Source organism: Mustela nigripes, chromosome 6 (assembly GCF_022355385.1).
Source record: "Mustela nigripes isolate SB6536 chromosome 6, MUSNIG.SB6536, whole genome shotgun sequence".
NCBI lineage: Eukaryota > Metazoa > Chordata > Mammalia > Carnivora > Mustelidae > Mustela > Mustela nigripes.
Genome location: NC_081562.1, coordinates 10,542,648 through 10,557,021, shown reverse-complemented (window position 1 = coordinate 10,557,021; position 14,374 = coordinate 10,542,648).

Sequence of the window (14,374 nt, the reverse complement as noted above, 5' to 3'; positions counted from 1 at the left end):
AACCCCCTAAGGACTTTCTTCTGGGTGTCCCGCTGTTCCGACCTTCTCTGTCCCATCCACTGCTCGTCCCTAGAGCAACCCCCATTGACCTAAACAATGACAGCAAAACCTAAATGCGATGTGATATCCTGGCTTGGATCCTGCAACAGAAAAAGAACGTTAGTGGGAAAAGTGGGAAAATCCAAATAAAGTCTGATATTGAGTTGACAGTATTGTCCCAATGTTCATTTCTTAGTTTTGACAAAGGTACGGTGGTTACGTAAGTGAGGTTGATGTAAGGGGAAACTGGGTGACGGTTAGAGGTGAATTCTCTTACTATCTTTTTGTCTTTTCTGTACATCTAAAATTGTTCCAGAACAAAATGTTTATTTATTTAAAAAGAAAAAAAAGAAGAGTGCACCTCTTTGGGGAGACATGGTATGACTTGGGAAGGGTAACATGTGTGGGTTTTATCCCCTGTTCTCCCCTGTAGGGCGGGACTTCCTTTTGCAGTGAACAGTCTGCCCGACCATACAGGGCCGTAGTGGTCCTCCAAGCTGAGCAAGCCACTTCTCCAGACAACCCAAGCAAAATCCTCCCTGACTTAAGGCCATCAGACTCCCTCCTTCATTCTGCATGCCTCCGATGATACACCGCTTGAATACCTAGCACTGGGCTTGCTACTTCAGGGAACAAAACCACAGATTAGAAAGCTGGCCCCGAAGAACTCGCGCTTCACTGTGAGTGCCCCAGGTGCCCTGAAACCGCTCTCTTGGAATGTCCCCATCTGCAGGCAGCCCGCAGGCTGTGTGGACAGGCCAGGATTGGCAGAGGAACAAGATGGGAAGTGAGCAGCCTGGACGGCAACATCCGGGTGGCTGTAGGACTGGAAGGACAGTGGCCACAGCGGTGTGCCTCCAGCATGAGATTCGCAGCTCTGAGTACATGACTGGAGGGGGCGCTGTTCCCCCACTTTATAGATGAGGAACCCAAGACACAGAGAGGCTCCCTGACTTGCCCAGGAGGACACACTTGTGGCCACTACACTGGAGGTGAATTTAAGTTCTCCTTATATAGGTTCTCCCTCCTTTCACAGATAGGGAAACTGAGGCCCAGTCCTTGTGACCAGGACAATGATGCCGCAGTCCCAGCCTCCGTGCCAATCCTCCCCACTTTATCTTTTTTCTTCTTTTTGAAGGGTCCATCTTGAGATGTAATTTATATTCAATAAACAGATCCATTTAAAGTGTACAGTTCCATTCATTTTGATGGATCTATACACCCATGAACCCTTCGCCATGACCAAGATACAAAACATCACGGACACTTAGATCACTGTGAAAAGCTCCTTCCCTCCCCTCACCACACACAGAAGCTCTGATGTGTTTTCTGTCGTTCTACATGACTTGGCATTTTCTAGAATTTCACAGAAATGGAATCGCGCAGTACGGACCCTCTGCAGAAGGCTGCTTCCATCCAGCATGTTTTGGAGATGCAGCCGTGTTGCTGCCTGAGCCAGGCCCATCCCCTCTCCCCAGCGGACTGGCTCCCGAATGGGAATGTGTCACCGTGTGGTTACTCATTCAGTCCTGTCCTCTTTTAACCACACTGAATCACAGAACCGCGGGGCCTCTGGGCATGCGTGCAGAGATCACCAAGGCCATGTTTACCCAACCCCGCCCTTGCACCACTGGTATCCAGCGCTTGGTTCCACAGAGCAGCCGTCCTGGCCCTGCTCACATACCTTCAGTGATGGGGGGCTCATTTCCTGAGAAGACAGTCTCTTCCATCCTTGGGCACCTGGGACTGTTACAAAACCCTTGTTCATTTCAGCCTCAATCCACCTCCTAGACGGTCCTCCCAGAGGTCCCCTAACTCAGGCCACTCAGATCTGGGCACTCCCTCCTCCTTATCACAAGCCTGAGGATTTGTGTTGGTAAATGTTTAAACCTCTACTTCTAGTTGGGTTATTTTTGCTGGGATGTAACCTTGCATGGTGTGAATGTATCAGAATGTACTTATCCCATCTCCTGTGGATGGATAGGAGTGAGGTTTGCAAAACTTGCTTTACAAACAGCTCTGCTATGATACATGCAGACCCCTGGGGGTGGTGGGTGAGGTTTCTCTAAAACAGAGCCCCAGAGCTAGAGGCCCTATACATCTTTTCTTTCAATAGAGTGAGGAGTCATGCTTCAGGAGCGCTCGGGGTCCACATTCTCGGCCACACTTGGCCTTGTAGGCTTTACATTTTGGTCAACCTCATGGATGTGAACCACCATCTCATTGTGGTTTTTTTTTGGGGGGGGGGGTTAGATTTATTTATTTAATTAATTTTTAATATTTCTTTTGTTTATTTATTTGACCCAGAGAGAGATAGAGAGAGAGCACAAGCAGGGACAGCAGCAGGCAGAGGGAGGAAGAGACGCAGACTCCTTACTGAGCAGAGAGCCCGATGCAGGACTCCATCCCAGGACCCTGGGATCACCACCTGAGCCAAAGGCAGATGCTTAACCAACTGAGCCACCCAGGCGCCCCTCTCATTGTGGTTTAATTTATATTCACTTACTTCTGGTCCCATTAGCATTTTTGCAAGTGTTTATTGGCTGTGTGTGTTTCCTGTTCCCTAAATTGCCTCTTCATATTTTTTTGGTCCATTCTTTTATATTTATTTGGGGAAGTTCTTTGTATACTCTGATTTCCAAATTTACATTGCTATATGCATTACATGTCTTTTTTCCAGTGTTTGGGGTGTCATCTCATCAGTTGTGGCTTTTAATAGTTTTTATTTTAATGTAGCCTCATGTAAACTTCTTCCCTGGTGATGTTGTTTTTGGACTGAGTCATAAGAAATCCTACCCTACACCCCCCGTTTCATAAAGATGTTCTCTTATGTTTTCTAAAGCTTTTAAAGTTTTGGGGCACCTGGGTGGCTCAGTCATTAGGTATCTGCCTTTGGCTCAGGTCATGATCTCAGGGTCCTGGGATTGAGCCCCACGCCAAGCTCTCTGCTCAGCGGGGAGCCTCCACTTCCCTCTGCCCCTCTCCTATCATGCTCTCTCTCTCTCATTCTCAAATTTTAAAAGATTTTATTTATTTATTTGACAGAGAAAGACACAGCAAGAGAGAGAACACAAGCAGGGAGACTAGGAAAGGGAAAGCAAGCTTCCCACAGAGCTGGGAGCCTGATGCATGGGGCTCGATGCAGAGCTTGATGCGGGTCTCGACCCCAGGATGCTGGGATCATGACCTGAGCCAAAGGCAGATGCTTAACACCTGAGCCACCAGGCTTCCCCAAATAAATGAAATCTCGAAAAAATATAAAGCTTTTAAAGTTTTGCTTTTCATGTTAAGGCTTTACACACTTGGGGTGGATTTTAGGATATGGTGAGATACGGAGTTAATTTTGTCTTTTCCATCAACTGCTCTGGCACGATTCACTGAGGCGTCCTGCCTGCCTTTCCCCAGTGAGCCGCAGCCCGCCCACCTGTCCCCTAGCAGGTGTCTTCCCGGGTGTGAGTCCACCCCGAGCTCCTCTGCCTGTGAGTCTACTCATCTTCCCTGAAGCCGACACAACATTGCTTTAATTACTGAAATCCTCTGCCAGGTCTCTGTATCTGGCAGGGTAAAAATTCTCTTCTCTTGAACTCCTTCAAAATGGTTATCACTAACCATTTGCTCTTTCATAGGAATTTGAGAATAAGCTTGTCATGTTCCAAGAAGAACCATGTCAGGATTCTAATTAGAATCTGGTTCAATTTATAGAGGAACTTGGGCAGAATTGACATCTTTGTGATATTCAGGCTTCCTACCCATTTACATGTTATATTTCCTCTTTATATCTTTCAATAAAGTTTTATAACTTCCCCCCAGAAAGGTCATGCACATTCCCACCAGATTTATTCCTTGATAACTTATTACTTTCACTGTCATCATAACGAACACCTTTTGAAATTGCATTTTCTGTTTGTTGCTTCTATGCCGGAAAAATGTCAAATTTTGCATATTGGACTTATATTATACTTATATGCCATACGGATGAAATTCTTGTTATAATTTATCTAGAGATTTTGTTACTAACAAGTCTAAGACTGTCTTCGTAGATAGCCCTTATTGGTGGAAAATGACAGTTTTACTTCTTCCTTCCCAAGTTTTATAATATTAATGTCTTGGGTTGTTTGGAGCCTTTACCATGGTGTTGAACAGAATCCGTGATCCTCTCTGTTTTATTTCTGATTTTTGGAAGAGTGCTTCGAGGGTTTCACCATTAAAGATGATGTAGGCTCTTGGCAGGTATTCTTATCCGTTAAAGAAGTTTCCTTGTTATTGTTAGTAATGACAATTCTGTTCTGTTTTTATCACAAGTGTTTAATTTTATCGAATGCTTTTTTTCTGTGTCTATGGAGATGTGAATAACACTAATCCATTTTGTTGGTGTTCAACTACCCGTGCATTCTTGCATAAACCCAACTTAGCCCCTCTGGAGAATGCTGCTGAACGTCCCTCATTAGCCACTGTCTGCTTCTTCTTTCTTCTTTTTAGTAACAATTGACGGGTGGACAGAGCAGCCCCTTCTGGTTCCTGCGCAGAGGTACCCCGCTGCTCCACTGCATTTACCCGCTCCTAGGACACTCCACAGTCCTGGCTTTTGTCTTCACACCCTCGGGACGCTGTCCTGGCTTTTCTCTTCACACCCTCGGGACCATCCCAGCCACTCCAGGGTTCCCACCGCCATCCCCAGACATGCCGAAGATTCCCTCACCTGACCCCAGACATCCTTTGGACCATCCAACTCAACATCCCCTCTTTCCTCCCCTCCCAGTACAACACAACCATCCCGCCCCCCTAACCTGGGACCTAGACAGCAAACATTTTTTTTTTTAAGTTTTGTGGTTCTATTTTAATATTTTCACATTACCCTTGAACGAGTAATACATTCACCTGGTCCCATGCAAAAGAGCTTATCATGATAAGTCAGCCTTCTGACCCACCGCCAAGCCACCCAATCCTTCCTAAGGAGGCCACCTCCATTGCCAGTTTCTTGTATGTCCTTCCAGGGATCTAACAGCAGGAAAAGAAAAAAAAAAAAAAAAAAAGCATTCTTCACTTCCTTTCTCTGACCCCAAAAAGAAGCCCATGCTGCCCAGTGTCCTGCACTTTGCTGCTTTTCCTTTACTGTTTACCTTGAAGTTTGTTCCGCGTTCGTTCAGGTAGAGCTTCCTTCTTCATTTCTGCAGCTGAATGCCATTGCGGAGGCGTGCCAGATGCCTCTGATTAGCTCCCACGAAAGGGCAGGTAGGTTCCCAGCCTACCCGCCTTTGACTTCTCCCACAGTGAGGCCCCAGTACCACAGTGCGCCTGCGCAGTTCCACCAGGTGTGAGTATCCGAAGGCCCCGCCCCCTTGGGAGGGCTGCTGGGTGACAGGGGTGTCCTTCGGGCCAAATACCTTGGTGGTTGGGGAGGGGGGGTAGTACCTATTCATTCTCGCCCTAGCAGTGCCTGAAAGCTCATCTCCCTAGTTCTCACCAATAGTCTTCCAGAAGACTGTCTTATTCCTGATGCTCCTGGAGGCAGTGATAGTCCAATGTCGATTTGCATTCCTTTTAGTACGAGTGAGCGTCTTTACCAGGGGGATAAAAGCAACTTTCAATTTCCCTTTTCTGTGAACTGGGTTTTTATACCCTTTGCTCATTTTCTGGCTTGGTATCCTGGCTTTTCATTGATTTCCATATTAGGGAAATGAGCTATCCGTCCTTCCCATGAGTTGTGTTTCCCCCGTTCCGTCGCTGGCTTCGCTCATGGCGGTTGGAGCCGTGAAGACATTTTCATATCGATATTGTTCAGTTCATTGGCGATTCTCAGAAAGGCCTCTGCCACTCTGAAATCACATTTTAAAAGTGCTCTCCCACAGCGTACCTGCTTGCAGTGTTAAGGTTTAACTTTTTACATTTGGGTTACACCGCACAGAGCAGATGCAATTTGTTTTCCAGGTGGCTGCCCGGTGACCAGCGCCATTTATCTTGACAGTGTATTTTCTCCTGGCTCCCTGAAAAGCTGCCTTTAGCTTCTACACATTCATTCACCCGTTTGACTATTCCTGGATGGGTCATTGTTCCTCCGCTCAGTCTCCAGCCCCAGGCCCCCCTGGAGGCCCCCATGGTCCCTCCCTCCTATTATTTGTCCACTTAAGCTCCCACTTCCAGCCCACAGCTTTAGCTAAGAAGGCAGGCAGGGGAGTGTTGGTGCTGGGGGCTGTGGGAGGGGGGCTGGGAGCTTTCCCAACTGTGAATGGGATCCTGTTCATCCTCGGTGTGAGGCTCACTCTGGTTCAGGGAGGGAGGGTCCCCATCCTGGTCCCCAACCCCACACCTCTGTCTGTCTATCACGCCCTGGGCAGACCCCTGGAAGCTTCAGAGCCACACTCAGCCTGGCCGTGCACCTGCCGTTCCCTCCGCCCCAAATCCCTGTCCTCCCCATCTGCCTGACTGGATCTTATTTCTCCCCCAAGACTCAGCATTGGGTGCCTGCTCCACCCCCCACCGGGCCCCAGCACCCTCTGCTTACCTCCCCATTCCTTAGCCTTCTCATGGGAGCATAGGAACAGAGACCCCAACCCCAGCATGTCTGGCAGCCTTCAGGCACGCACACCAATGGCACAGAACAAGCCAAGGACGCACCGCTGCTCTAGACAGAGCGAGGCAAGGAGTCTTGGGAGCGCTTCTCCACTCCATGCATGGTATCCTCCCCATCTTATCCAATGGGTGGGTGGGTCTTGGGTTTTGACTCTCAAAGTCCCCTTCCTCCTCCTTGGAGCCAGGCCATTTGACCCCTTCACTCCTGCCTTTCTGCCAGCTTCACTGCTGGGCGGCCCAGGGGACTCTGATGCTGAGTGGGGAGGGGAAGACACTTTCAATCCTGCGGAGGGGGTGAGGAGAGGACGGCCTCCTGCCGGCAAGTCCCCTGGGCCGGATCACACCACACATATGTAACAAGCCAGTCCTGGGTGCGAGGCCCCTGTGGTCAAAGCCAAGTGCCTGCTCCAGGGAGCTCAGGGGCTGCTAGGGACACAGACAATACACAAGTTAGTACATATAATGAGAATACAAGTGGCGAAAAGTGCCACGAAAAGCTTACAAGGGAGACGAGGAAGAAGAGAAAGAGAAGGGGAAAAGTCAACGTGATTAGAAGCCAGACTGAGCTCTGCAAAGATGGGGAAAGGGTACAGCGGGCAGAAGGACCCGCTGAGGGGAAAGACGGGAAGGAGTTCGAAGTGTTTTCAGAGGTGGCAAGAAGGCGGCAAGAAGGAGCTCAAAGAAGGGCACACACAGAGGGAGGGATGGAAGGGTCTGGAAGCACCAGTGACCACCTCGCCTTCCTTCCATGAACAGGAAACGGATCCGCATTGCAAAGGCGCCCCTGGCGGCCAAGTGAGGAAGAGTCCCTAGCGGGACAAGGGCAGAAGCTGGGGAGTTTGCCCTCACCTAGATGCCCAGGCAAGAGGGCCAAAGGCCAGAACCAGGGAGCTGATGGCGGAGGACAGGAGAAGTGGCAGAACCCAGGATGTATTCTGTGGGGTCTATAGGATTTGCTGATGCAGTCAGCAGGATGGCACCAGTTTCATTGCGAAGATGGACGTGCCCTTCAACCAGAAAGCAGTAATTGGGAGGAGAGGGTTTGCAGGGTCAGCACTCAAGGCTTCTATTCTGGATATTTCAGTCGAGAAGCCTGTCAGACAAAGGCAGGTCGAGTGCGTTGCCTGATGAGTCTGGAGCAAGGGGAAAGATCCAGGGTAGCCATGAGCTTGGAGTTGTCCCCATGAAGAGATACTCGAAGCTGCAGGAGGTCTCCCAGGGGAGAAGTCCCGCTCAAAACAGGCAGGACCACCTGCGTGACCAGAAGCTCCCTTCCATTGCCAGCCTCCCCCATACCCGACAGAGGAACTGGGAGGGGGTAGGAGGCAGGAAAATCCCTTCTACCACACATGCCCGTCTGGGGCATATCTGTGTCCAGGTCTCCCGTGCCCGCCCTCAGCCCCTCCTCGCCAGCTGCCCTGTCCTCTCTTGGGCCACTTGCCCAGACCCCCATCCCCCTGCACTCCCAGCCAGCAGCCCATTCTTAGATCTCTCGCCCTGCACAAGACCCTTAATGTCTTCCTTCTTTGTCTCTCCTACCACATGCATGGCTGGTCCCCACCCAGTAGCCTAGACCTCCTGACCCACCCCATCTACCCCTGTGGACACCACTTCAGGCTCAGCAAGATCCCGTGAGCTCAACCATCCTTTTGCTGAACCCCGAGTGCTTTCCTACACACACACGCCTCCCCTGACCACATTCTGGAACCACCAACCTCTCCTTTGGATGAGCTCAGCTTCCACCCACCAAACCCATCCTGAGACAGCCCTTGTCCCCCTGCGCTTTCCATCTCCCACTGGAGGCACCTGCGTGTTCATGGCCGCCTCTGCTACAACCACTCCTCAATGTGCAGCTGCCAAGAGCGGCAGGTAGACCTTCCCGACCTCTGTCCGCAGAGTCAAAGGCACAGCCACAACCACAGCTGGAAGGGACCTGAGAGAAATGGCGTTCTGAGCTTTCTAGGCTCTATGGTTCAAGGTAGCACAACACAGGGGGAAGAGCAGAAGGCAAAGTGAGCCGACCCACAGCTTCATCTCAGGCCCCATTCTCCCAGATTCTCGGCATCGCCCGCCTGGGGGCTACAGACCCCCTTTCAAGTACTTTCCAAATGCTCATCTTGCATTGCTTTGGGTCCCTTTGCCCGGCTCTGGGTATCCGCTGACTCTCTCTCACGGCAGAATCCTGGCAGCAGAGGCTTGAATACGCACTGGGTTATTGTCTCGTTCAGCAAAATGTCAGGAGCAGGCAGCCCAGGCTTGGAGCCGCAGCCCTGTGATGCCATCAGGAGCCCAGGCTCATCCTGGGTTTTGGCCCCAGCATTCCTAGCGTTTGTCCTGCCTCTCACGCTTGCTGTCGTCGCTGCAAGGTGGCGGCTGCGCCTCCCGGCCTCCCAGCCACGTGCCAAGTGGCAAGAAAGGGGAGGGGAAGGGGGCCCAAATGGCCTTCTCCTGAGAGAATTCCCTTCTGTTCAAGAAGGGATGCTCTCCCCAGGGATTCCTCCTTAGCCAGAATCACATGGCCACCTTGGCCACAAAGGACACTGGGAAATGATGTGGTTTTCCAGACTCTATCACAGAGAAAGGAAATTGGGAGACTTGAGGGAGTCAATCTTTAATATTTGTCACAACCATAAAAGGATTTCATTGGTTTATGTAGTCAAGGTGTCCAGGCTTCAGGTCTTGGTGCATCCAGAAGCTCATCCAGACTCCATCTTCTGCTCGCCATCTGCCCATTCACGTCCTGTCAGGATCCCTCTGGTGGCACCAGGAGCCCCAGGTTTGCATCATCCTCCCCGCTGGAAGTCGCAACTGAAAAGGAATCTCATTTTACTAGTTGTTCCAGCAAAAACCGCACGGTTGAATCACATTGGCCCTACCTTGGTCACTGGTCCCCTCTTGAACCAATCACCACAGTCAGAAGATGGAATGTTACGAGCTGGACATCCGTCTTGCCTTCCCCATCCAGTTCCTGGATCTAGGGATGGAGTCAACCTCATATATCCTGTGGACTGGAAGCGGAGGGGCGGCGGTTCCAAAAGACCTACCTCTGAATAAGGTAGAGCAGATGCCCCCATAAGCATCAATGACCAAGACCTCGAGCTCCCACCCTTGCCTTCCCCGACTAGTCTCGTCCTATCCTTCTACCTCTCCGACCTCATCTTCAGTTCTGGGTCCTTCTCGCAGCTTGGACCCCACAAGGCTGGTTTCTGTGGGGATCTGAACTTGACCATCCAAAGCTTCCATGAACAGGCACTTGCAGTCCTGTGACCTCACGGTCATCCTCATGTTTATGACCCCCAGATACATTTCCCCAACCTAGATCTTGCCATGGAGCTCCAGATCTGCTGAAGGAGCTAATTTTTACTATTTGCTGCAGCCATAAAATCACATGACATCAAAGTTCCCGTCCTACCCATGTTACATGGACAGTTCTGCGATATTCGATAGAGTCATAATGTCATGCAACCGGCACCACCCTTCGTCCCCAAAGCCCTTGCCATCTTGTCAGACTGGAACTCTGTCATGACACACTAACTTCTCACTCCCTCTTTCCCCAGTCCCTGGCACCCACCTTCCTATTTTCTGCCTCTGTGATTTTGACTAGTCTAAATACGTCATGTAAGTAGAATCATACGGTGTTGGTCGTTTTGTGGCTTCCTTCACTGAGCACCAAGAACTCAAGGTCCATCCATGTTGTAGCGTATGGCAGGATCTCCTTCCTTTTTAAGCCTGAATAATATTCCGGCGTGAGGAGGCTGCACATTTGCTTATCCATTCATTCATCTCTCAGGGGCATGGGGGTGGTTGGCGCATTTTAACTACCTTGGATATTGCTGTGGTGAACATGGGTGTACAGTTATCTCTCCAAGACCCCGCTTTCCATTCTTTGGGGTGGAGCCCCAGAAATGGAGTTGCCAAACCATCTGGTGATTCTATTTTCCATTACTGGAGGAGCCGCCATACTGTTTCCCACAGCAGCTCCACCATTTTACCTTCCTGCCAACAGTGCCCACAGGTTGCAATTTCTCCACATCCTTGCCAGCACTTGTTTTTGGTTTGTTTAATAAAAGTCATCCTAATGGGTGTGAGGTGGTATCTCATTGGAGTTTGGATCGGCCTCTCCCAGATTTGAGCGATGTTGAGCATTTCTGCACGTCCTCATTGGCCATTTGTAGGTCTTCTCTGGAGAAACCTCTATTCAAGTCCTTTGCCCATTTTTTAATCAGGCTGGGTTTTTGTTTGTTTTGTTTTGTTTGAGTAGGCGCTGTGCTGGGAGCCCAACATGGGGAATGAACTCACGACCCTAAGATCAGCCTTGAGATCGAGATCTGAACTGAGGGTGCCTGGGTGGCTCAGTGGGTTGGGCCGCTGCCTTCAGCTCAGGTCATGATCTCAGGGTGCTGGGATCGAGTCCCGCATCGGGCTCTCTGCTCAGCAGGGAGCCTGCTTCCTCCTCTCTCTCTCTCTGCCTGCCTCTCTGCCTACTTGTGATCTCTGTCTGTCAAATAAATAAATAAAATCTTTAAAAAAAAAAAAAGATCTGAACTGAGATCAAGAGTCAGACACTTAACCAACTAAGCTACCCAGGTGCCCCTGTTTGTTTGTTTTTTTAATTTTAGAAGTTTTGGGGGTTCTCTGTGTGTTCTGGGTGTTAATATCTTATCAGATATAAAATTTATAAATATTTTCTCACATGTGGGCTGTCCTTTTACTCTGTTGATGCTGGTTTTTTTTTTTTATTTTTAAATTTATTTATTTATTTGACAGACAGAAATCACAAGTAGGCAGAAAGGCAGGCAGAGAGAGAGGAAGGGAAGCAGGCTCCCTGCCGAGCAGAGAGCCCAACGTGGGGCTGGATCTCAGGACCCTGGAATCATGACCTGAGCCAAAGGCAGAGGCTTTAACCTGATGAGCTACCCAGGCACCCCTGGTGCTGGGTTTTGATGCAGAAAATTTTTAATTTTCAGAGCTCCCCCAGGATGGGCAGCCAGGATGCAAACTCAGGCCATGTGAATGCAGAATGCAAGTTCTTAACTACGGACAGATAGACAGATGGACAGGTGACGAAGGGATGGATGGTGGATGATGGAGGGAGGCTGGGAGGGGGAACAAAGGAATAGTCAGGGGGATTCCATGAGAGCCTTCTGGAACTCCAGCTACAACCCAGCCACACCCCACCTGCCCCCTCCCCCCAACACACCTGAGCGAGGGTGAGGTGTGGAACCCCATCACCTCAAGCACACAATCAAAGGGGAACTCAAAACAAGTTAAATAGTATTTTGTGATATTTGTATTAATCAGTCAAAACAATAAATCATGGTGGACAAAATACCCACCACTTAAATAAAGATAGGATCTAAACCAGCCTTTGTGTGACCTCACCCACCTCCCCTTGGTCAGGGCCCCACCTACCAACACCCTCCCCCCCCCACCGCCCCACCACTTCACCTCCGCGGCTGACCTGAGGCCAGCAATGGAGGGTCATGAGGGACAGATTGGAGAGAGAAAGGGAAGACAGGGTCAGGGTTGCTGGGCTCTGCTCAGCCTCCAGTCCTGGCCACAGTCACTGCCCAAAGACACCCCCACCACCACCATCCACCCCCCGCTCCCAACCCCCAAGGCCCAGGCTGTGGCTTCTCTGGGTGTCATCCTTGAAGCCACCACAGGGAGGAGCCCGCGAGCTGCCTTTGGTCTCTGGGTTTCCGAGGAAGGGGGCGACCAAAGGGACACCTATCATGCCACCCTGGGCCCCCTACCACACCCCCCAGCTGACTCCCAGTGCCCCACGGCTGGCCCAATGCCAGCTATCTTTAGTGTATTCTTCCATGAAACCCCTCACACCCATCCCCATAGGAAATGTCATTTCCTCCAGTTTTGTGGGAAAAGAAACCGAAGCCCAGAGAAGGAGAGAACAAGCATTCGAGCATGTCTAAGGGCTAAGGGAGCAAAAGTCCCATCTTGCAAAGTTGGAGATCAAGGCTGAGCATGACCAAGTGACCCAGCTCCCATCACGTGGCCAGGCGGGACAGAGCCAGTGAGGGAAGGCTGGCTTTGTCTGAGAGCAAGCCCCGTGTTCTTTCTGTGCCCTCATGCCCCCCACTGGGACCCCCACCTGCGAGGCCCCAAGTCTTGGCCTCAAAACTCAGGTCCAAATAGAAGGCTCTAGCAAGTGGGAGTCAGGAGTCCTTTCTCTCCCCTCCCTCCAGGTGCTGACATTGGGTAAGGTGCGTCCCCTGTCTGTGCCAGGCCTGTCTCAGGACCCCCATAGACTTGGGGCCACACGGAGAAACCAGACGTGGCCTCCTCCCCAGCACACGGAGCCTGAGGAGCCGCTGAGGGAATAGAAAGGCAGTAGGAAAAAAGAATGAAAACAACCCTCAGAGTGCTCGGGCTCCCAGCCTCCCGCCCCCTGCCACGGTTTTCTCTTCATTGGGGGAGAGACCTCAGACACCCCTGACGACCTTCCAGCAAAATGTTCGGGGACTTGAGGGTCACGAGCTCACAAGCTGGGCTATTTCACCCAGCTTCTGGATAACTAACAGTTTCGATGAACAGAGTTGCCCTGCCCATATGGGGAGGGCCGACCTCAGAGCAAAGGTGAGGGTCCCAGCTCAACGCTGGAAACTGCTGGAAACGGCTGGAAACTGCTGATAGACTTCGCTCTCACTTTTTCCCAGAGCTGCGCTGGGAGGGAGCATTACCACCTGACACGGGTCAACAGTGGGGAAGACACTCTGACCCCAGCCTGCTGGGCAGCTGGCTGCCTTAGTTAGACGTCACTTGACTGCCGCTGGCCTTTGTCAGTCAGGGATCCACAGGCCCTTAGAGCTGATGTGAGATATCCCTGGCCCCCCCACCCCTACTATTATTCATTCAACAATGCCACCACAGGCCAATCAGACAGACCCAGTCTCATCCTTCAGGGCGTTCATGCTCCAGTGATGAAAACCAATTTTGAGCAAGCAGTTAAGGTGCTGGGTTCTAGGATTCTGGCAGAGTACACAGGAGCCATGTGCATTTGGGTTAGGACACAATGCCCAGAGAAAGCACAGTTTAAGCCAAAACCTAAAGCATAGGTAGCAGTTGGCCAGAGATGGGGAGGAGAAAGAGTAAGTCAGGTGGACGGAGTAGCATATACAAAGGTCCTGGGGCATGAGAACATGGGCTGATCAAGACAAAGGAGGATGGTCCCTAGTGCTGCAGCACAGGCCAGCGGGCAGCAATCGACTTCCAGAGGGTCTTGCCAGTCGTGTTGTGGAGTCTCAATGCCATCCGGAGGGTGGCAGGAAACCCCTGATGGTCTTTAAGCAGAAAAATAATGTGACCAGTTGGCTTTCAAAGCAGGTTGTCCCAGGCAGCTCCAGCACTACCCAGAGATGACACCAAAGTGGCAGGAAGTGTCAACAGATCATTTTGTTAAAGTCTATAATCACACTTTCGAGCAAAAAAAAAAGAGCCTCTGAGGTAGACTGAACATGCCGTAAGTTTAAATCCTCAAGTATCAGATTCCAATCTTTGAAGGACTGACAAAAACTCTAGAGAAGTGGCTTCCTAAATAACTCGAATTGCTGTCCCAGAAATATGACTCAGCTGTAACCACAAGAACACAAGTCAGAACCAAAGCTGGGCCGGTTGGCACAGCTGCGTGTTGGCACAGCCCCTCTGACCTTCTGTGTCTAAGTCTATAAATTAGATACTGGAGGTGCCCTTGGGCCAGGAGAATCTTCTGGCCTTTCCTGTTGGGCTGACCACCTCCCGCCCCAGG